We start from the raw sequence: 22,729 nt of genomic DNA, 5'->3' as shown, positions 1-22,729 counted from the left end.
GGTGAATTAAAAACGCAATGAGATAGCCTTTCTTAGGCACTGGATTTGCAAAATTTTTTTAATCTGATGATACCAAGCGTCGGTGAGGATGTGGAATAATGAGAACTTTCATACCACGCTGCGGAAAACCGGTACAACCACTTTGTAAAATAGTTTTACGTTACAATAAAGTTGAACATCTGCATAACCTAAAGCCCAGTAATTCCACACCTAGATCATAACCCAAAAATTCTGAACATGAGCGTCAGGAGACAATATAAGAATATTCTTAGCAACATTGTTTGTGATAGCCCCCAACTAAAAATTGCCTTATGTCAGTCAACAGTAGAATTGTTAAATTGTGGTGTATTCATCAAAGGAATAAAGCAGAAAAATTTGTGAATGAACTACAGGTATTCATATCGTGGGTAAATGGAAAAATCTCAAAAACATTGTTGCATGAAAGAAACATCTCAGAATAATATATGTGGTATGATTCAATGATTTATATTATGCCTGGTATATGATTGTATATGATTTATATAATGTGATCATATATATGATTTATATTATGGTTAAAAACAGGCAAAATGAAACAACATATTATTTAGGAATACATACATACTATAAAGAAACAAAAAAAAAGAAACACAAAATTCAGGGTAGAAGAGTGAGACACACAGAGGGCCTTAAAAAGGGTGGCCATGTGTCCTGATTTGCCTGGGGAAGTCCTGTCCATTTAGCACACCCTTTCACTCTCAAAAGTGTCCCAGTTTAGAGAAAAAAGTATTCGGTCATCCTTAAAGGGACCGGTAATGTTCTATTTCTTAAGCAGAATTCTGAATATGTGAGTGCTTATTGCTAGTAAACTGCATGCATATGTTATTCTCACTGTTTTGTATGACTATTTCACAAGAAAAAAATTAAAACAAACAACAGTGGGACAGAAGTTCTGCACCAAAATAAAGTAGAATCACCAGGAAGTATGAAGATCCTTAGAGTTTAACAAACAGTCAGGTTTAGAGTTTATGACTTTAGAGTGGTACCAACACGGCTGGTTTTATTTTCTCCACCAGGGCTTGGATAAAAGGGCCACCCAGGTATAAGAAAAGAGAAAGCAGAGCAATGGGTTCCTCTAGAGTTGGACCAGCAAGATGAAATAAGAGGACAGAAGCATGAGGAGTTTGATACTTGCAAGAAACCCTAGGAGTGACTAATCATGGAACCTAATCCAGATGGGGGTCAGTACCATTAGAAGAGGACTGATGAACAGGGGCAAAATATCGAGTATGGGTGTCAGTAGAGTCTAGATGCCAGGGAGTTAGAAAAAGATTGAGTGAGAACATTTATGTACTGAATATTTATCTTTTTGAGTGCTTACTAAGGGCTAGGTGCTGTGGTAAACACTGGGGAATCGGTGTTGAGTCAAAACAGACACAGTTCGCCCCCTTATGGAATTTATATTCCAGTGGAGAAGCCAGAGAGTAATCAAATAGTCACAGAAATAAACAGAAAATTGCAACTGTAATAAGGAATAGGACAGAAAGGATGGAGAATACGACATTTAAGGAATGCTCTAATAGATCATCTAACTCAATCAAAGAAGTCAAGGAAGGCTTCTCTGAGGAAGTGACAATTGATTTGCCCCTAAAGGATCAATAGGAGTTTAGTAAGCAAAATGACGGACTATGTGTATTTGTGTCTGAGTTGAGGAGCTAATTGAGACCTTTCTAGGCAAAATGCAAGGAAAGAAATTGTGTTTGGGGAGTGAGATATTTGAGATTTTGGAGGTGAGGAAATTTCAGGCGATGACGGGCTCCAGAGCACCACAGTGCAGCAGAAATAGAATGTGAGCCCATATGCAATTTTCAATCTTCTGGTGGCCACGTTTAAAAAAAATGTAAAAAGAAAGTGATGAGAGTAATTGAAATTAATTTCAATAATATATTTTACTATTATATATGTCCAAAATATTGTCATTTCAACATATGATCAATTAAAAAAAATGAGTGTAACTCAGTGACTGATGGCATGGACTCTAGAATCTAATAAAACTGGGTTCAAATCCTTGCTATACCACTTGCTATGTTTTATCAAGTGCCAGCCAATATAAATAATTTAGTCCTTACAACTACCCTATGAGGCATATATTATGATCCACACTTCACAAATGAAGAAACTGAGGTAGAGAGAGGGTAAACAACTTACCAAAGGTTATGGAGCTGGCTAAGTGTAGAGGCAGGAATGCACCCAGTCTGTCTGGCTCCTGGGCCCCTATTCACAACGACTATACATAGGGTCTTTGTATAGCATCAGGCATGGCATCCCAGTGGGGATGCCCAGGAGGCCATTGAGACATGGATCTGGAGCTAGAAATGTACATTTTAGAGTCCTCAGCCAGTAACCGGCCTATATGAGTTCTCAACTCAGTGGGATGCATATATGAAAAACACTTTTTTTCTTTAAATCAGTGCTTTCAGTCATGCTCTGTTGAATCCCCTTTTCCTGTCCTTAGACAACATCATGGACAAATTCCATGGTTTTCCATTTGGATTCCGCACTTTCAGTTACGAAAACGGTCCAGTCCAATTGAAGCTGTAATCATACATCTAATTCAAAACTTCCCTATCCTTCATTTCTTGCTAGACTTATGGCTTGAGGAACCAAAATTGTCAGCAGTGGGGGAGGTGGGGCTATAGTCAGCTTCATTCTTTCCTCTACCACACTGAGATGAGATCTGGCTTTCATTTACCTCTTCCACTCCAACCAATTCCCACTCTGCCTGTCCTCCAGGTTTTTATTGCTGGGGTCCTCTCACCTGACCAACAGTGTTTTGGGGCCAGCTATGGCCCAGGAAAACATGCGTATCTCTGCCATGCCAAACAGCAGGTTGTGACACTCCAAGGCAGTCCCTCATTCTTGCACTGACATCTCTAAGCAAAAGGTTCAATTAGGGGAGAAATTGCTAGTCCCCTTGTTGCAGGCCCCCAAGTCTCTCTCCATGTTTTTACTGGAGCTTTCTCTCTCACAAGATACCCAAATGAGCAACTCATGCCTTGACTAATTAACTATCTATTACTGCATAGAAAATTACCCCAAAACTTTGTAGCTTAAAACAACAATAAACACAAACTCCCCAGGGTCCTTATTCACTTATGGTGGGATGGGGCTTCATGACCAGATTGAACCATCGAGATACGTGCAGGGAATCTAGGCTTCAGGAAAGGCTAAAGCAGATGTTTCCAGCAGGGTTTTTGTCCCTCTAGTCACGTAATCAAGTCAGGTGTTCCAACTGGTTAGGCTAGTTGAAAACCAAGAGTAAAAAAAATGACCTTGGGGTTTGCCAGGGGAGATTCAGACTTTAAACAGTACATCATAAATTCCACTGACCTTATGTTGGCCAAGAGTCAAAACCCAAACCTCCGGGTCTCCCCAAAGCTATAAATCAACCTATTGTCCATCCACAGATTCCCAATAAATGACCTTGCCTTTAAGAGCCCTTGGTGCAAATTCAACCAGCTGAGGGGTTTTACACACATTAGGACAACATCTAGACACATGTGACTCAGGCTTACTTGGAAATCACTCATTCATGACATCTGTTAAATGCTTTTAGTCTTATTACGTAAGTATTCTGTGTTTGTTGAGGGAGAAGAGGAAAGAAGAAAAAGGAAGAAACATAAAAAGCAATCCTTGTGGGCTCCATTTCCCTTTCTGCTTCTCCTCTTTTCCTCTACTAAGCATTTTTACTTCCCCTTCTGGATTGTAGTTCCACTCTCAGCTGTTTAACTTCTGGTCCAAACTTAACTTTCTGATATCTACAGTCTTCGTTTCCCCTTTTGACACTGATCATATGCTCATGTTTCCTATTCCTGCTGGCCTCCTATTAGGTCATCTCTCAGGGCATCCCAAGATAGTAGTCAGACTTCCTGCTCTAAAAGCTAGAATAGACTTGCTATGTTATCCCAAATTAAAAAAAAAATGCCACAGTATTAATATCTAAGTTCTGCAGACCACTCTTTTTCCAAAGCAAATAGGTTAAAACTGCTCTGTAACCTCTAACATTTATGTGGTCCTTTCCATGACTGATTCCATTCACTTCCTTATTATTTTCTTTGCAATCTGAGTTGTCTCCTCAATAACTTTGTTCCCAATTCTTTGGGAATTTTGGATTTTAGTCTATAAATCTTGTTGACAAATAAGATTCTAGAATGATGAAAACTCTCTTTCAGAGGCCATCTGTAAGGTTAGTCAATACAGCAGGTCTAGTTGCTCAGTCCTCACATCTCCAAGGCAGCCTGGAACCATGACTGACCCTTGGCCAGTCTGTAAAATGTGGTCCTCAGAATAGCCTTTATGGAACTAACTGATTGATTTCATTGTGTACACCTGGAGAAATGTACAGTGCCATATCAGCTTGTCAATTTACTTTGCACAAAATCCAGATTGATGATGTACACCTGGTTTCATTGTTGAGGTCCTGACTTTTGCTTGCTATCACTGGTAGCATAGCAGGATACGCGTATGTGACCAGTGCCCCAGAAAAGCCTTATATTCTGAATCCTGAATGGGCTTCTCTGAGCAGAGGCATTCTGATGCGGGGTCGGTGAGCCGAGGAGTTGAAAGAAAGATTTCTTGGACTCTCAAGGTCTGGCAGTAGTGCTCTTTTATTTAGAGAATAGTGTGGAATAGCATGGGGACAGGACCCACGGGCAGTCAGAGCTGCTGCTGCAAACATTGGTTGAGGGTAGTGCTAGATTTAAGGCATAGGTATGTGAATTATCTCTTTACAAGACAAAGAAAAGAATATGTAAAAAGAGTTGTTAAAATGGTATCAGTGCCTGTGCGGTCTGGTTATTGGGTGGTCTTATAACTTTTAGATAAGAATCAAACCTGATTAAGTAAATGCCAGTAGACACCACCTTAAATATTATCTTCAGATAAAGACAAAGGAGGATGTTGGTTGTGGGGGAAGTCAGCTACATGAGGTTACCAGACAAGCACAATAAACAAGACTTAAAGTCCTTGCCATCCCCATTAAGAGTTTCTAGAGATAAGGTCATCCCTGCTTCCTCCTGGTGCAGACAGGGAGACACCCCCCACAGATGGAGACTTCCTTCACAAATGCAAATGTCTCTCATCAAAGGGCAAGCAAATTCCACTCCTCAGAGCCTCCTTCTCATCTGCAGTTTTTAAAAGTAACCAGCCTAAAATAATCCTCATCACATTCCACTTATGACCCTGTAGTTTTCTTCTAGAGAGAAAGCATATCCCGTGTGACTTCAGATTAGGTGGGACTCAGAATACATGCTGGACCTCTCTAGACACCATCTGATGGATGTCTTTTCCTTGTTGCTTTTGCTCTGTAGCCTATGCTGGAGTAAACTTTAGCTGTGAGTATAAGCTGCTATTGAGTCTTGTGAGTCTTCTGGCAAATCACTAAACTTGGAGTTGTCTTGGGATCTCCCAAACACCCTCTATTCCAACCCACATACATATTGCCTTTGCAGTGTCTCTGCTAGCTAGCCATTCTATCTTTATTTAAATATATCCAGGTAATGGGAATCACGACTTCTTGGTGGCACATGAATTTAAAAATCATTTGACTTAAATAACTATACAACGCAATATTCCCAACTAACAACTGAACAGAGAAGTTCAGTGATAAGCAAGAAAACATTCTCTCAGAGCGTTATCCTTTTCTAGAATTTGGAACAGCCTCAAGTTGGTAATTAAGATTTTTTTGTGTGTGAGGAAGATTGTCCATGAGCTAACATCTGTGCCAGTCTTCCTCTCTTTTGTACATAGGACACCGCCACAGTGTGGGTTGATGAGCAGTGTGTAGGCCTGCACCTCAGATCCAAACCAATGAACTCCAGCCCACCGAAGTGGAATGCACAAACTTAACCACTATGTCACCAGGCCAGTCCCAGTAATTATGATTTTTCAACAAACTACATCTGGAAGTATGAAAGAAAAAATCCATCTCAAACGGCAATCATGAAAAGACAAATACTAACAAGTGTTGAGGAGCATGTGGACAAACAGGAGCCCTCATACAGTGCTGGTAAGACTGTAAAGTGGTGTAGTCATTGTGGAAAATAGTTTGGTGTTCCTCAAAATGTTAAACATGGAGTTATCATATGACTCTGCAATTCCACTCCTAGGTATATACCCAAGAGAAAGGAAAACATATGTCCAAACAAAAAACTACAAGAATGTTCATAGCAGCACTAGTCATCATAGCTAAAAAGCAGAAACAACCCAAATATCCATCATGAATAGATAAATAAAATGTAATATAGCTATACAATGAAATATTATGAGGCAATAAAAAGAAGTGAAATACTGATACATGTTATGACATGATGAACCTTGAAAACATGCTAAGCAAAAAAGGCCAGTCACAAAAGATTATATATTATGTGATTCCATTTATATGAAACATCCAGAATAGGTAAACCCGTAGAAACAGAAAGCAGATTAGTGGTTGCTTAAGGCTTAGGGTTTAGAGGGAAATGGGAGTGACTGCTAATGGGTATAATAGATCTCTTTGGGGTGAAGAAAATGCTCTAAACTTGACTGTAGCGATATTGACACAATTTTGGAATATATACTAAAAACCACTGAATTTCACACTTTAAATGTGTGAGTTCTATGGCATGTGAATTACAACTCAATAAAGATGTTATTTTTAAAAAGGCAATCACTGGAACCTTCAATTCATTACTCCTAGACTAGCAAAAAGCATGTTATTATTATATTGGACTATATATTATGAATAGCTTAAAAGCATAAATTACTCTCATAATAAAATATTTTAAAATTATATGCTGCTAGAATCCTTTGCTACTTGTTAATCTTAACTAAATAAGACTCACAGGTTTTTTGTTAAAATAAGAAATTTAGCAAAGTCACAGGCTTTTTTTCCCCCCATCATGCATGAAAAAGAAGAGGAACAAATTATTTTCTTCTGGTTTGCAGGGCAATCTTAGAAGAATTTATATTATTTACACATGCAGAGATGTCAATTACTACATGACTAACATCACAACACATTATTGGGTAGGGCAACCAATCAGAATTATAAGCTTTGTTGTCCTAAAAAAAAAAAAAAAAAAAAAAAATGGCCAGTTATTTTACCAGGCAAATGGGTTTATTTGGGAATAGCAGAGGAATTCCAATTCAGGACAAGAAAACTATAGCAAAAGCCATAGGCAAGTCCAGCAAGCAAAGAAGAGGAACATTATTTCATAGACAAAAAGGAGGAAGTTGGGAGGGGTTGTTTTGTACAAAGTCCATTGGTGGAAAATGAGAGCTCAGGGTGGTGATGATTTCTCATTGGCTGAGTTGCTAGGGTAGTCGATTTCACATTTTAAATGCAATGTACATCTTTTCCTGTTGGGGTCTATAATTGAGGATTCTTCTCGTTGATGGTTCTTTCTGTTGGGGCCTGTAATTGAAGATTCTTCCTGTCATTGATGCAGAGTGGTAGCACGTGAGAGGTCCTCTTTTTGGCCTCCCTACTCCTTTTAAAATGAATTTCCTTTATTCAGTTTCACAGCTTCAAGATAGTAGTTCGCAAAGCACATCTGCTTATTTCCGGATGTATCTGGAGTCGTGGTACCAACCCTTAGCTAAACTCTAGGAGCTAAACCCTGGGAATTAACATAGTCACTGGTTAATGAGGTTGTCTTGTGCTTCTGAGGCGTTGAGACATGATATATCAGATTGTCAGTCTTGTTTAATCAAACATCAAGATTTATCATGTGTATCTGCCTCCTGGTTTGAGGTCTGCATTATGAGTGGTCACAGAGAAGGAATGTGCCTCCATGACCAGATTCCGGTGAGAACTCCAGGCCCTGAGACCTAAGCAGGCTTACTTGGGCAGAAGAGACATCTCGTAGACATTCCTGTAATTCACTATTAGACTGAAGGTGCTTCAATGTGACCCGCACCGAGGGAGGGTCTAGAAGTCTGCGCCTAATCTTTCTGGACTTCACCAAGGCCTTTTTTCTGCTTATCTGATACTGAATCCTTTGCTATAATAAACTTTAGCCATGATTATAACCTGTTATTAGTCAAATGAGTCCTTCTAACAAATTTCCAAACTAGCGTATTCTTGGGACCACGAAGCACAAGCATGTCCCCAAGTTATTTTCAAGGATATAGCAACTAAATTTCTAAGGCTTAGTAATTTTATAAAATTCTTTTTTAAAATTATACTTCCAAGGACAGACATAATAACAAGAAACAGAACATGCTGTAAATAATTGTGAATACTCACACCATCTCCATATTGCCTAGGAAAAAAATCAATATATTTGTGAATAGCCACCATTTAACGTTTTACAGAATGAGATATTTTGGACCAATTTTGTGTCACACAAAGATATGTCTTCCTCCGTGCTATAGAGGAGAAGGGCACATCCTTTCTCTTTCTGAGACTTCTTTTGTTAATTAGAAAGGCGTGCATTGATAAAGCCAAGCTCTGGATTTTCACTAGTTAGCATGATAAGCAAAAAGCAGACCTGTGGAGACCAACTTTACTGGCATAAACTGGCAATAAAGAGTGAATAAGATCTTGTAATAACAGTAAAACAAGGAGCATATGGCATTTCTTGTCCACACTGTATGATAACATATTTATAAGTATGATAATAAAGGAAATATCACCAGATTGTCACTCTATACAAATATACAGCAATATGCACAAATATACGATAAAACCTGCTTTATTCTTTTATACACATTGTATATGCTTTTCTCTAAGGTCAGACACATTTTACCTTGATGTGACAAGAGATAATCGATCACGAGGCCAAAGATTTGTGTCATAGCCAGGGAATATAAACTTAGGTTGATTTATGTATATTTATAACAACAGGGTGAAAATTTGAGGTTGTTCACCAGAATGCATAGCGTTAATCTCAATCCTGTCCAAAATATAAATAATTTGCTATTCACAAAAGGTCTTTGTTCATGGCTAAACACAAATAAACACTCATAAATTAAAATAAGTGGCAGATAAGTAAACTGAGAAGATTCCTATGTTGTTTTCTTTTGCTTTATGTATAAAAATAAACCTTTCTGAAGACAATAATCTCTCTAATAAATATACTGGGGGTGTATCTGGAACCTTATTACACAAAACAGAGTAATGACTCCCTGATTCTGCCAAGTAAAACAAAACAAAAACCGGCGAGACAATCCTCTGTTAAGAGCCAGGAAATTGTTTCACAGATCAGGAATGAGGAAGATTGCTTTTCTTCAGTTCCAAGTTCTTGCCTCTTATTGTCTCCAGGAGTTCTTCCTATTTATTTGTTTCTTTTCCAGCTTTATTGAGACATAATTGACAGGGGTTCTTCCTATTTATGTTGAGGTTGTGTGTTTTGTTACCAGTACAACTAGCCTACTCCTGCAGTGTTGATCCCAGGATGAAAGTTTCTCTTTGAAAGTCTATTTCTAATAGCCAGAGGTATATCTCTGAGGTCATTGGCCTTCTAAGTATGATACAAAGCCCAGAAGAGATCTTTTTAAATGATGAATTTGACAACTAAAAAAATTATGTATTTCGGGGTCTGGCCCGGTGGTGCAGCGGTTAAGTGCGCGCATTCTGCCTTGGCAGCCCAGGGTTCTCTGGTTCAGATCCCGGGTGCGGACATGGCACCGCTTGTCAAGCCATGCTGTGGTAGGCATCCCACATATAAAGTAGAGGAAGATGGGCACGGATGTGAGCTCAGGGCCAGGCTTCCTCAGCAAAAAAGAGGAGGATTGGCAGCAGATGTTAGCTCAGGGCTAATCTTACTCAAAAAAAAATATTATGCATTGCATAAGTCAAGAACTTATTAATAAAGTCAAAAGACAAAGGAAACACCTATGAAATAAGAATATTTGGGAACACCCAAGATCCATTAAGGAGATTGGGGTGTAATATCAGTGAGAAAAGACTATAATATAATGCTGTCAAATATTGCTAAAATATCAATTTTACACCATCCAAAGAAATTTTTCAATAAAAACAAAGGTCAGAGGAGATAAGTAAAGGACAACAAGAGAGCAGGATTTTTGGCACTGATTACCTAGCCAGAGAAACTGACTATGGCAGACACAAATACTCTGGTTGTGCCATACTTATATACTATTGTAAGTTAAGGATGGTTTACTTTACCTCGTTATAGGTTAGATCAAGTATTTCTTAGTTTGAATAAACTGTATATTTCCATTGCTCTAATTCCATTCTCCCCTAAGTAAACTTCCGATTGTATAAATGCTTCCCAGTTACCTAAACAGGGGTCATGAAAAAATACATAATTCTCACTATAAATTTTTCTGATAGATGTCCTGGTTTATAAATAGTTTCTTGTGAGTTTGGTTATCATGATATTTATGGAGTCTGATCAATTCTGGATTTGTTAACAATTTTAAATTTCTACCTCTGTAGGCTGAGGACCAGACTGTGTACATTGATGATTCTAGTTAATGATTTCATTTTTCGAGCCTTTGCCCAAGCAGCCAATTGATCTCAGATATGCCTGTTTCAGTTAGCTTTTGTTGCATAACGAACCACTCCCAAAATTAGTAGCCTCAAACAGCATCCATTTATTTTTCATAAGTCTGTGGATCACAATTTGGTCCGGAATCAGCTGGGTGGTTCCTCTGCTAGGCTTGCCTAGAATCACACACAGGGTAATAGCAATATTACCAAGACTGTCTCATTCATTCACACACCTGGCACTTGTGCTGGCTGTCCACTTGTGCTTCTCGGTTCATAACCTCATCTTCTTATAGAAGAAATTTTTATTCTTATTTTATTTACTTATTTTTTCCGGGAGGAAGATTGGCCCTGAGCTGACATCTGTTGCCAATCTTCCTCTTTTTGCTTGAGGAAGATTGTCACTGAGCCAACACCTGTGTCAATCCTCCTCTACTTTTTTGTGTGTAGGATGCCACCACAGCATGGCTTGACGAGCGGTGTGTAGGTCTGCACCCAGGTTCTGAACCCGTGAACCCCAGGCTGCCGAAGTGGAATGCATGAACTTAACCACTACTCTACCAGGCTGGCCCCTAGAAGAAAAATTTTTTACAACTTAGGTTCAGATACCGGTTTGCTACTTATCAGCTGTGTGACCTTAGGGCAACTCACGGATGATTCTGAGGCTCAGTTGCCCTATTTGTGAACTGTAGATAACACTACCTTATCTCATAAAGTTGTTGTGAATATTAAAATAAGATAATATAAGTAAAGTACTTTAGCAGAGTTATTATCATTCATTTAATTAACTAGTTTTTATTGGCATCCTTTAATTGTTAGTAGTGTGCTAGGAAGACATAAGCAAACCAGATAGTATCCTTGTCCTAATAGAGATTATGGTCTAGTCTAGAGCAGATGTCAGCAAACTGTTCTGTAAAGGGCCAGAAGGTAAATATTTTAGGAGCCATAGAAGAAATGCATAAATGAGTGAGTGTTGCTGCATTCTAATAGAACTTTATTTACAGAATTGATTGTGGGTTAGACTTGGCCCAGGGGCCATAATTTGCTGAGCCCTAGTCTAGAGGAAATGGACCAACAAATAAATATAACCACAAGTTTTCATAAGTGCCATGAAGGAAAACCTAGGTATTAGGAGATTAGGTAACAGTGACCTCGTCTTGTCTAGACTATCAGGGATAATAAAGCTGAAGAAGTAATATTTGCACTAAGACCTGAAAAATAGGTAGCTGTTAACTAAATATATGGTGGCAAGGAGCTTTCCAAGCAGGGCAAATAGGATATGGTAAGGCACCAAGGGAGAAATTTGAAGAGCACTTTTTAAGAGCTCAAATAAAGTCAATGCGACTGAAGGGAAAAACATAAAAAGTGACGTGAAAGTCTTTTAACAGATATTTATTGATTCCTTACTATGTGCTAGGCACTATTCTAGCTAAAAGGAATACACTGATAAATAAGACTAACAAGGCTGCTGTCCTGATGGGGCTGACCTTTGGGGTGGAGGTGGGTGTTGGAGATGGATGATAAGCAAACTCATAGATAAATAGTTACATATTTGACAGGTAATTGTATGTATATATATGCATGTGTAAATGAGTATGCTTACATATTGTGCTAAGTGCTGAGAAGAAAATAAATATTTTCTTCTGTGATATAAAGCAGCATGAGGGCATTTTAGATGGCGTGGTCAGAGAAGGCTTTTTGAAGAAGTGACATTTGATCTGGGACTTGAACACTGAGAAAAGTCTAAACACATGAAAGCAGGAAGAGGAATGTTACAAACTGTGAAATAATAAAAGTAGATACCCTGAGACAATACAGAGCCAGTATTGAGGAAGGAACCTAGAGGGAACCAGAGGGAGAATCCTTTGAAGCAAGATTGGAGATGGAGGCAAAGGCCCAATCATGTAGCCTTGAAGTCCTCGATGGGAAATTTGGATTCTATTTGAAATACATTGAAAATCCATTATGAAGTTTTATTGCAGGCAGTGACATTACATTTATGTGTTGAAAAGGTTATTCTGGGCACAGTGTGATGAATGCAGTAGAGGAAAACAAGACTGAAAGCAGAAAGACATTTGAAAGTCTTTTGCATTAATTCAGGTGAGAGACTGTGAAGCAGCTAAAAGAGGGTGGCAACAGTATAGACAGAAGGGAATGAACAGATTGGAGAGACATTTAAAAGTCAAAATTGATTGGAGTTGGTGATTGATTAGATATGAGCATTAAAGGAATAAGACCATCCCCAGGATCCTAAAAGGAGAAATTGAGCAAATGGTGGTGCCACTCACTGGGATATCCAAGTGGAAATGTAAATATGCAGTTGAAAATAGAAGCTCAGAGGAGATTTCATAAAACTGGGGATGTATTTGTCCATAGATGGTCACTGAAGCTGTGGATGTGGGTAATAATGGCCAGGAAGAAAGCTTGAAGCAAGAAGGGAAACCAGCCTAAGTCTGAGTCTTGAGAAACTCAGACATTTAAAGACTGGCAGAAGGACATAAACTGATCGAGGAGACTAAGAAGAAATGAGTATAGATACAGGCAGAAAACCAGGAGACTTGAATGTAAGACCTGAAACCATAAAACTCCTAGAAGAAAACATTAGCAGTACACTCTTTGACATCAGTCTTAGCAGTATGTTTTTGAACACTGTGTCTCCTCGAGGAAGGGAAACAAAAGAAAAAAATAAACAAATGGGACTTCATCAAACTAAAAAGCTTCTGTACAGCAAAGGAAACCATCAACAAAATGAAAAGACAATCCACCAACTGGATGAAAATATTTGCAAATCATTTATCCGAAAAGAGGTTAATATCCAAAATATATAAAGAAGTCATACAGCTCAACAACAACAAAATGAATAACCTGATCAAAAAATGAGTAGAGAATCTGAACTATTTTTCCAAAGAAGATATGCAGATGGCCAACAGGCACATGAAAAGATGTTCAACATCACTAATTATTAGGGAAATGCAAATCAAAACTACAAGATACCACCTCACGCCCATCAGAATAGCTATTATTAACAAGACAAGAAATAACCAGTGTTGGAGAGGACGTAGAGAAAAGGCAACCTTCATACACTGCTAGTGGGAATGTAAACTGGTGCAGCCACTGTGGAAAACAGTATGAAGATTTCTCAAAAAATTAAAAATAGAACTACCATATGATCCAGCTATTCCAATTCTGTGCATTTATCTGAAGAAGATGAAAACACTAATTCAAAAAGATATATGCACCCCTACGTTCATTGCAGCATTATTCACAATAGCCAAGACTTGGAAGCAACCCAGGTGCCCATCAACAGATGAATGGATAAAGAGATGTGGTATACACACACACACACACACACAAACACACACTGGAATACTACTCAGCCATAAAAAAGGACAAAATTGTGCCATTTGGGATAACATGGATGGACCTTGAGGGTGTTATGCTAAGCAAAATAAATCAGACAGAGAAAGACAAATACTGTATTTCACTCATATCTGGAAGATAAACATAGATAAGGAGAACAGATTGGTGGTTACCAGAGGGGATGGGGGTATGAAAGGGGTAAAGGGGCACATATGTATGGTGACGGATGGTGACGGATAAAAACTAGACTATCGGTGGTAAACATGATGCAGTCTATACAGAAGCCAAAATATAATGATGTACACCTGAAAAACAGATTTTTTTTAAAGAAAACCGGGAGAGCATAATGTCACAAAATGCTGCTAACAGACAAGGAAAACTAGGATTTAAAACCAGATTTAAAACCAAGGAGGTCATTGATAACCTTGGTAAGAGTCATTTTCGGGGAGAGACAAAGCCAGATTGCAGTGGCAGAGGCATAAGTACAGGACAGGGAGTACAGATGACTTTGAGAAATGTAGATATAAAAGGAGACAGGCCACAGAGTAATCTCTCAAAGAATTATAGTTTTTGTTATGACTATTTTATAGTTATTTAATAAATTTTATAGGTATTTGGAAATTTTCACTTAAGTATCAAATTTACTTGATTAATCACATTAACTTTTAATGTTAATTTAATTTTTTAAAATATGCAATACATCCAGATGGTTCCAAATTCAAAAGAAACCCTACCCTTCCACCCCCAGTCTCTTTCCCAGGGGAACCAATGTTATGAATTTAGCTACCTCAATCCTCTTAAGAGCTACATGGCAAGCATTCAATTATATGTATTACCCTACTTTATTTAACCAGTATGCTACTAATGGACATTTAGCTTGTTAACAGTCTTTTTCTATTACAAATAATGAAGCGTTGGATGATCTTGTATGTGTCATTTCATATAGGTGTGAGTGCCTTAGGTCTGTCTTCTAGAAGCAGAGGTTCTGGTGAAGGTTCTTCTGCAGGTGATTTATTAGAACTCTCAGGAGAAACCTAAGCGAGTGAGGGAAACAGGACAGGGAAGGGGAAGAAGGAAAGCAAGAACGTGGTTTCAGAAGTCTGGATGCAGCCTGTTCTCACAGCGAGCCCTGAAGCGCAGACTGCAAGTAGAATCTGTCTGCCCTTGGGCTAGGGACCAGAACATCTGTACCTTCACATAGATAGTCATTGGCCATGGGCCACTCCAGGGTAGGGGATCAGCACACAACTCCAGGCACTTCAGGTCCAGGCGGCTGTAATCATCCAAGCAATCCTCTTGGGTTGTAGGCGGGAGCCATTCCCAGCAGCATCCGCAGCTGCTGGGGGGATGGGCACACCAAAATGGTAGCAGGGATCCCCAGGGATCTGGGTGGAGCACTAACAGATTCTGTGACAGTGAGTATAACTGTAGGATATATTCCCAGAAGTAAAATTGCTGAAGGGGGCTAACATTGCTGGTTGCCCACTCAAACAATATCCACCCCCACCCATGCCCAATCCTCCTTCCTAATAGAGCCCTGATTTTATTTGAGGTATCTGTGTGCCCAATTAAAAAACACTTCCCCATCCTCCTTGGCGTCTGGGCTGGTCACGTGACACAGTTTTGCACAATAAGATGAAGGTAAGTTTCTGGGTGGGACAGGAACCAGCCTAAGACAGGACCATCTGCAAGGCCCCTGGCCTAACAAGATAATGCTCCTAACCAATCAGCAAGCTAGGAGAATCAGATAGAGACTGCCAAGATCCACATTCCGCAGCTGTGGGACGTTCTTGGGTTTACCCGGGCGCCCTAGCACAGAGGAGTTGTCTGAAGGTGACCCTAGCCCTATTATCATAGTAAAAATCACATCCAGGGGTGGAGAGCTAGCATGCTAACAATCCACGCATGGCATATAGTAGCATGCTACATGACAGCGCAGGCGCAAGCACAGCCCCACCTCCACATGCCATGACAAGGCCCTTCTCCCCAGCCTTTGCCTGAGGAAAGCCCCACAATCCAGCTCCCTAACGAGCCAGCCACCTGCCCCTTTCCTTCCCGCACCACCTTCCTTGTGCCTCTCCTGTGCACAAGCTAATAAACTTTTACTTTTCTACTCCCCTTTATTGTCTCTCTTGATTTCTATCCTGGGGACCATAAGAACCCATATGCTGGTAACTTTCCGATAGGGTCACTTTCTGAATAAAAAGACAAAACTTATTTTGCTCTTTCACCCTTTACTTCACATCCTTCTTTCTACCAGGAAGGTATGTAAAGGTGAGACTGTAGATGAGATGCAGCAGCTATCTTGTGAGCATGAAACAGAAAGTTGGAAATGAAGACCTGTGCACTAAAATCGGGGAAGTCAACACAAGCCAAGAATTAAAATACAGTGCCCTCTCGTGCTCAAGCCTCAGTGTAGTAGTATTAGTAATAATTATACAAATTGACATTCATTTAAATGGTATTTTACAAATTACAAGTGGGCTTTCACAAAATTTACCTCACTTCACTCTTTCAATCCTTCCACCTCTTGTGATAGGCATCGGTACTCTTGAGAAAATAATCTCCTGCAACATTAAGAGCACATAATTCATTGATGGCTAATTTTGAGTTAGTTTGCTTTCCTTCTAACAACTAGCCAAGATCTGCTACCCTAAAAGTAGGGGACTTTTTAATTTGGGACGTGGGACAGAAGGAATCCTATAGCCTAGAGTGTTTCGGGGAGGGGCCCACACCCCCGGTTGAAGGGACAGGGTAGAGTCCCACAGGAGCACCGAGGTCAAAGATAAGCTGCAGTAAATGGGAGGGAGGGAGTGCAGAAAGGATGTCCATGCGTTACCAAAGACAAATTGTACCCATGCTGAAATTCTGCACTGTATTTTGCAGGAAAATAGATTTTCCCTGTAATTCAGTGTTCCTATGAATCCCAGCCTCTGGCGCCGTGGATATCGATCTACTCTGAAAGACGGGACCGTTTGCTTATATGGCCCCCAGAAACATTTGCTCTTTACAGCCTTGATTGCAAAGCCATTTGCTGCCATTGAAAGGGCAATAAAACTTCTCTTATCTTACCTGGAGTCAAAGCCTAACATGCCAGGATAGGGAATTGCTTTTCCTCCTCCCTAGAGAGACCTCGGGAAGGATTGAGAGAACTATCACCCTGTGTGTTTACTCGTCAAAAGAAGAGCAAGCCCTGTTGGTAATTTCAAAGAAACTGACGTTATCTTCCCCTAGAGGCAATTTAGATTCCAAAGATAATTTAGCTTCTAAAGGATGAGAATCCAAGGTTCTTCCCCTTCTTTTCCTAAGGAAGATTAGTTTACATTAGGAGCAAAGACTTTTCTCCTCCGTGGAGGGGAAAGAGGAATGGTTATCCCTCCCTATATAAACGTCCAGATCCATATTTCAGAGTCCCTTTGCTACAGTGTGATCCCTCCAGACACGGAGGTTTACCACCCAGCTCTCACTGTGTGGGGTGCCAGGCCTGAGGAACACCGCAGCAATGTTACTCCGCCTGGTGGTCCTGCTGTGAGTAAATAAAGCTCTGATCTCTCATCCAGAGACCTTGTGTTTTTGCTAGTATCTATCTATCTATCTATGAATCCAGCTACCTACCTACTTATCTATCTCTATGCAAGTAGGTAACATCTCAGACCCAGCACAGTTTCTGACTTGGCATAATCTTCCTTTAAGAAATTAGCGAATTACTCTCTTTAATAATGATTCAACCAACATTAGGTTTCTAATATGTATACAATATCACTTATGTGTTTTCCTGCCTAAAATGAAGGAAATTGAAACAGGAGGAAACATTGAGAAAATCCAAATTGACAAACAATGGAAAAACCTATTGGTCTGTGTGCATCACAAATGTCAGTGTCATAGAAGACAAAGTCTGAGGAACTGTTCCAGATTAAAGAAGTCTACAAGAGGAACTGAATGAAGTGTGTGAAGGGGGAAGGATTGTTACAGAGTGCGTTAGGGGAACAACTGGCAAAATTTGCATATGGACTATCTATTGATAACAGGGTATCTGTTGTTAAACTTCCCGAATTTGGTGATTAGACCGTGGTTTTGTAAGAGAAAATCTTTTTCTTAGAAGATAGATGCTAACTTATTTTGGTGTGACAGGTCATGATATCTGTAAGTTAGTTTCAAAGGGAGAGAGAGAAAAAAGCAAATGTGGGGAAATGTTGGCTGTACATCAGTGATGTGGGTGAAGGGGTTACAGAGTTCATGGTACGATTCTGGCAATTTTTCTCTGACTAAAATGTTTTTCTCAAAATAAAAAAAGGAAAGATATTCCCATCAAGAGGAAGTCTAATATGTGGCAGGCACTGAGCTAACTGTAGCCCTAGAGATAGACTCATGGACGAGATAGACGCCCTGGCCTCAAAAACTCAACTGTCTGCTGTAGGAGATAAACAAGCAAATTGATCTCATCAGAGAAAGATTGAAAAGTATGTTATTTTAGAGATGATTGTGATCATTTTCTTCACTTGGCTTATACGACATCTCTCTTGATTCTCCTCCCATGTCCCTGGCTGTTCCTTCTCAGTATCCTTTGCTAATTCCTCTCTGCCTCCCCAAACTCTAAATTCTGGGGTGCCACAGAACTCGCTCTTGCACCTCTTCCTTTTTCTGTCTACTCTTGCTCCTTAGGTGGACTTAACTAGTTGTATGGCTTTAAAGATTATCTACAAGCTGATAACTCCCCAATTGATGTAACCAGCTTGGGCCTCTCCTCTGAACTCCCGCCTATTCAGTATCTCCCCTTTGATGTCAGATAGGCATCAAAAACTCAACTTACCAAAAAACAACCTCCTGATTCCCTTTCAAATCTACTCTTTCCCAGCATTACCCATCTCACTGAATAAAAACTTTTCTCTTATATGTTTAGGGTAAAAAGCTTGGAGTCATCTTTGACATCTCTTTCTCTCAAACTCTACATGAATCCTTTAACAAATGCTATTGGCTTTAAATTCAAAGTATAACATATCTGTAATCTGACCACCTTTGACCACTTCACTGCTACCTCTCTGTTCCAAACCATCCTCATTTCTTGCCCAGATTATTGCAGTAACTTCCTAATTAATCTCTATAGTTCTCTGTATCTATTCTTTATGCTGCTAAAATGCAGACCAGATCATGTCACACTTTGGCTCAAAACCTCCAGTGACATTCTACCTCACTCATGATTTGATAACTGACACTCAGCCCACCTCTCTGACCACATCTCCTTATACTCTTCCCCTTGGTCCCTCAGCTCCAGCCACACTGGCTTCCTCTCTGTTTCCAGAATGCAAGCAGGCTTCCACCTCAGGACCTTTGCACTTACTCTTCCTTCTATTTGGAACACTTTTTCATCATATAACCATATGGCTTCCTTCCTCATTTCCTTCAGATCTTGATTCAGATGTCACCTTCACGGTGAAGCTTTCCCTGACCACCCGATATACTATTTGTATTTTTGCCCCTGCCTCTAGGACTGCAGATGCCCCCTTGCTCTATCTTATTTTTTCTTCATAGCACTGATTACCATTTGAAATATTATCTATTTACTTGTAGTTTTTCGTGTTCCCTAATTAAATATAAACTCCCTGAGAGCAAAAACTTAGTTTTGTTCACTATTTTATCCCTAGACCTAGACCAATGCCTACCGTATACTAGATGCTCAATAAACATTTGTCAAGGGGCCGGCTCTGTGACCAAGTGGTTAAGTTCACGTGCTCCGCTGCGGCAGCCCAGGGTTCGGATCCTGGACGCAGACATGGCACCACTCGTCAGGCCACGTTGAGGCGGTGTCCCACATCCCACAACTAGAAGCACCTGCAACTAAGATATACAGCTATGTACGGGGGGGTTTGGGGAGATAAAGCAGAAAAAAAAAAAAGATTGGCAACAGTTGTTAGCCCAGGTGCCAACCTTAAAAAAAAAAAATACCATTTGTCAAATGTATGAATAAATGAATCATAATGCTTTGTAGAAAACACCTTAGAATTTACATAGAATTGTAAATAATAGTTGTATTTGGTTAAAAGCCTTGGACAAAATAGAGAACAAGGTCATGTAGATGTGGGTATTTGGAGGATTTTGAGTTCTCCAGGCAAACTACCTGGTCAGCAATAAAGAAGAAGGAAGCTGAACAGCTGGCTCTCAGACATGAGATAAGAGAATGAAGCCAAAGTATGTTTCAGACTTGAGACTTCCAGATCTTACTTACCAAGGAGGCCAAGAACTCATTGGAAGCTGTCTAAGAGAGTGAGTAAAGGGCTCCACAGAATGGGACTCCCCAGGCATGTACTGGCTATTGTAGAAATGGGCTCCCCCTCAAGATCATATCACAATGAGAAATGAGGTAAATAGTCAACAAGAGCTGACAAGCACATTGGTCTAAGTAGTGCCAGCCTGGAGGAAGATCTGGGGGAGATATCTGAGCAGCAGACAAAGGAGAAGATAACCTGAGCACAGATTTCAGATTGTAAAGAAAAAGTAAACTGAGACTGGGGCTCAGGGACTTTGTGGGGACTGAATATCCACGAACCTTTCTCCAACAGGCTTGATGATTGGGGTTGATGTTTATAAATTTGGTGTTTCATTCACCAACACTGATTCACTTTATCCTTCAATAAAAACCAAGTATTTTTTTTCTAGAGGGAAAGAGAATTTACTCTCTAGGTAGTTGGTGTGCCCTGGCGAGGGAATGGAATGCCTATGGTCTCTTATTTGCTTTCTCTGCCTCTTCCTGCAGTTAAGAAGATAACTATCTAGACAGGGTGCATGTCAAAGCAGAGAGCAACACAAATCATGGATTAATATACAGTGTGAGGATGTTAACTAGGCTTATTGTGGTGATCATTTTGCAATATATACAAATATCGAATCATTATGTTGTTTATCTGAAACTAATATAATGGTTTTGGTTTTTGTGGGTTTTTTAGGTGAGAAAGATTCGCCCTGAGCTAAGATCCATTGTCAATCTTCCTCTTTTTTTTTTTTTTTTTGGTTTGGGGAAGATTAGCCTTGAGTAAACGTCTGTGCCAATCTTCCTCTCCTTTGTATGCGGGATGCCTCCACAGCATGGCTGATGAGTAGAGTATGTCCTCATCCGGGATCTGAACCCACGAACTCTGGGCCGCCAGAGCAAAGCATGCAGAACTCTAACCAGTCAGCCATGGGGCTGGCCCTAAAACTAATACAATGTTATATGTCAATTTGCTTCAGTTAAAATAATATATACATATATATGTACAGTGTGACCGTGTTCTGATGTACCAAAGACCTGAGGTCAGTATATCAGTAATAATTATGATTAAAAAGTTACCTTTCTATGATATTTTACAAATTCAAGTGCACTATAGACTTTTATTTCATTCTCACAACCGCCCCATGAGCTAGGTGTCAACACCTCCATTTTACAATGAAGAAACTGAGGCTCACTCAGGTTCAAGTGACTGGCTCAAAGTCATTCAGTTGTGCTCTAAACCTAGAGTGAAGATACCTCCTGGAGTGTCCAGGATAGTCCCAGTTTATGCCTATTGTCCTGGGGTAATTATTAGTAGCACCTTTTCCACTCTCCAAAATCTCCTAGTTGGACCTTAAATTTTAGGGTCACTCTACCAAAACCTACTTCTTTCATTCAGTCAATTCCAATCTTTTATTTCAGTATTGGTTGGCTTCCTCCACTTATGGCAGCTCAGGGAGGTTATAACAGCCTAAAGGGCTGTCTTCAGACCATGAAATCACTTCTAGGAGAAAGGGCATTTCAATTTGCAAACAAACAACTCAACCAGTAACTTTTAAAATTGAAAATTACCAGTCTGGGATAGGAGTTAAGCGATCAGGGTCTGCGCCCCAGCTGTACTACGTTCTAGTTGTGTGACTTTGGGAAAATTAATGTGGAAAAAATCAATCAGAGCACCATTCGCATAAGACTTTATTTAAAAAATGTCCAGCCTGAGAAGGCTCCTGAAGGAGGTAAGGAACTGTCTATCTTGGAGAAGGAAAGGACGAGGATTTTATAGAATTTTAGCTGGGGGAGCAGAGGGGCTTGTCAGCCGAAATTCAGCTAGTTTTGGGAATAGTTGGTCAGAAAATCTTCTTGGAAGAGGAAGGAATCGTTGCAGATCAGCTGCCATTGTTTGGGCTATTTGGATTTATCAACATGGATGGGAGGAGCAGTGAGGGGCGAAGATCTTACACAAGAAGGAACAGGAGGAACAACTTCAGGCAAAGTAGACACACCGGGGCCATACGGAAAATTCTAGAACTTCAGGGTCTCTTGCATTAAATAACCTCTCCAAGCCTCAATTTCCTCATCTGTAAAATGAGGAGGATAATGGTTTATAAGGCGGTTCTAAAGATCCTGAAAGTGGCACTTAGTATATAAGTGCTCAATAAATGGTAGCAATTATTATTTCTTTGAGTCTCTCTCCCCACCCACTCACCCCTCCTCCATGCTGCTAGCGTGGTATCTAAGGGTGTGGATTCTGAAGCCTAGCTTCCTGGGTCAGAATCCTGACTCTACCATTTATTAGCTTTGTGACCTTGAGCAGGATAATTAGCCTGTCTGTGCCTCAGTTTCCTCATCTGTAAAATAAGACCAATTATAGTACATACCTCCTAAGTTGTTGAGAAGAGTAAATGTGTTCTTAAATATAAAGCAGATTTAATAGTCTCTGCCACATATTGAGTGCTTAATAAATGCTGTTATCATTATGTTCTTTCTTCACTTGCCTCTGTCTTCTAAAGGAGGGTGAAATGGAAATGAGGGTGAAGACACTATTTGCCAGAAAGGTTTAGGGCAGTGCCATCTCCAGAATTTCTATGTAATTGGGCTCGGGGTTAAATTTGTTTGGAAAGGGGACAGTCACAAGGGGGGCTTGGATTGGCATT

The 22,729-nt window shown here is 39.9% G+C and overlaps 1 long non-coding RNA gene across 2 annotated transcripts in view; it reads left to right on the top strand.

The window, feature by feature from the left end:
- The window catches only part of LOC139041654 (uncharacterized), a 130,668-nt gene that overhangs the window by 78,118 nt on the left and 29,821 nt on the right, over positions 1–22,729 (top strand). Inside the window, exon 4 of one of the 2 annotated variants that reach the window (XR_011497190.1) lies at positions 20,776–22,551. The exons of the other annotated variant lie outside the window; for it this stretch is intronic. This is a non-coding gene — a long non-coding RNA (uncharacterized lncRNA). Of the gene's footprint in view, positions 1–20,775; positions 22,552–22,729 lie in introns of those variants that run through there. 2 annotated transcript variants of the gene reach the window in all.

This window comes from Equus asinus, chromosome 22 (assembly GCF_041296235.1).
Source record: "Equus asinus isolate D_3611 breed Donkey chromosome 22, EquAss-T2T_v2, whole genome shotgun sequence".
In the NCBI taxonomy this organism is placed as follows: Eukaryota; Metazoa; Chordata; class Mammalia; order Perissodactyla; family Equidae; genus Equus; species Equus asinus.
This window is presented reverse-complemented; position numbering and strand designations above follow the sequence as displayed.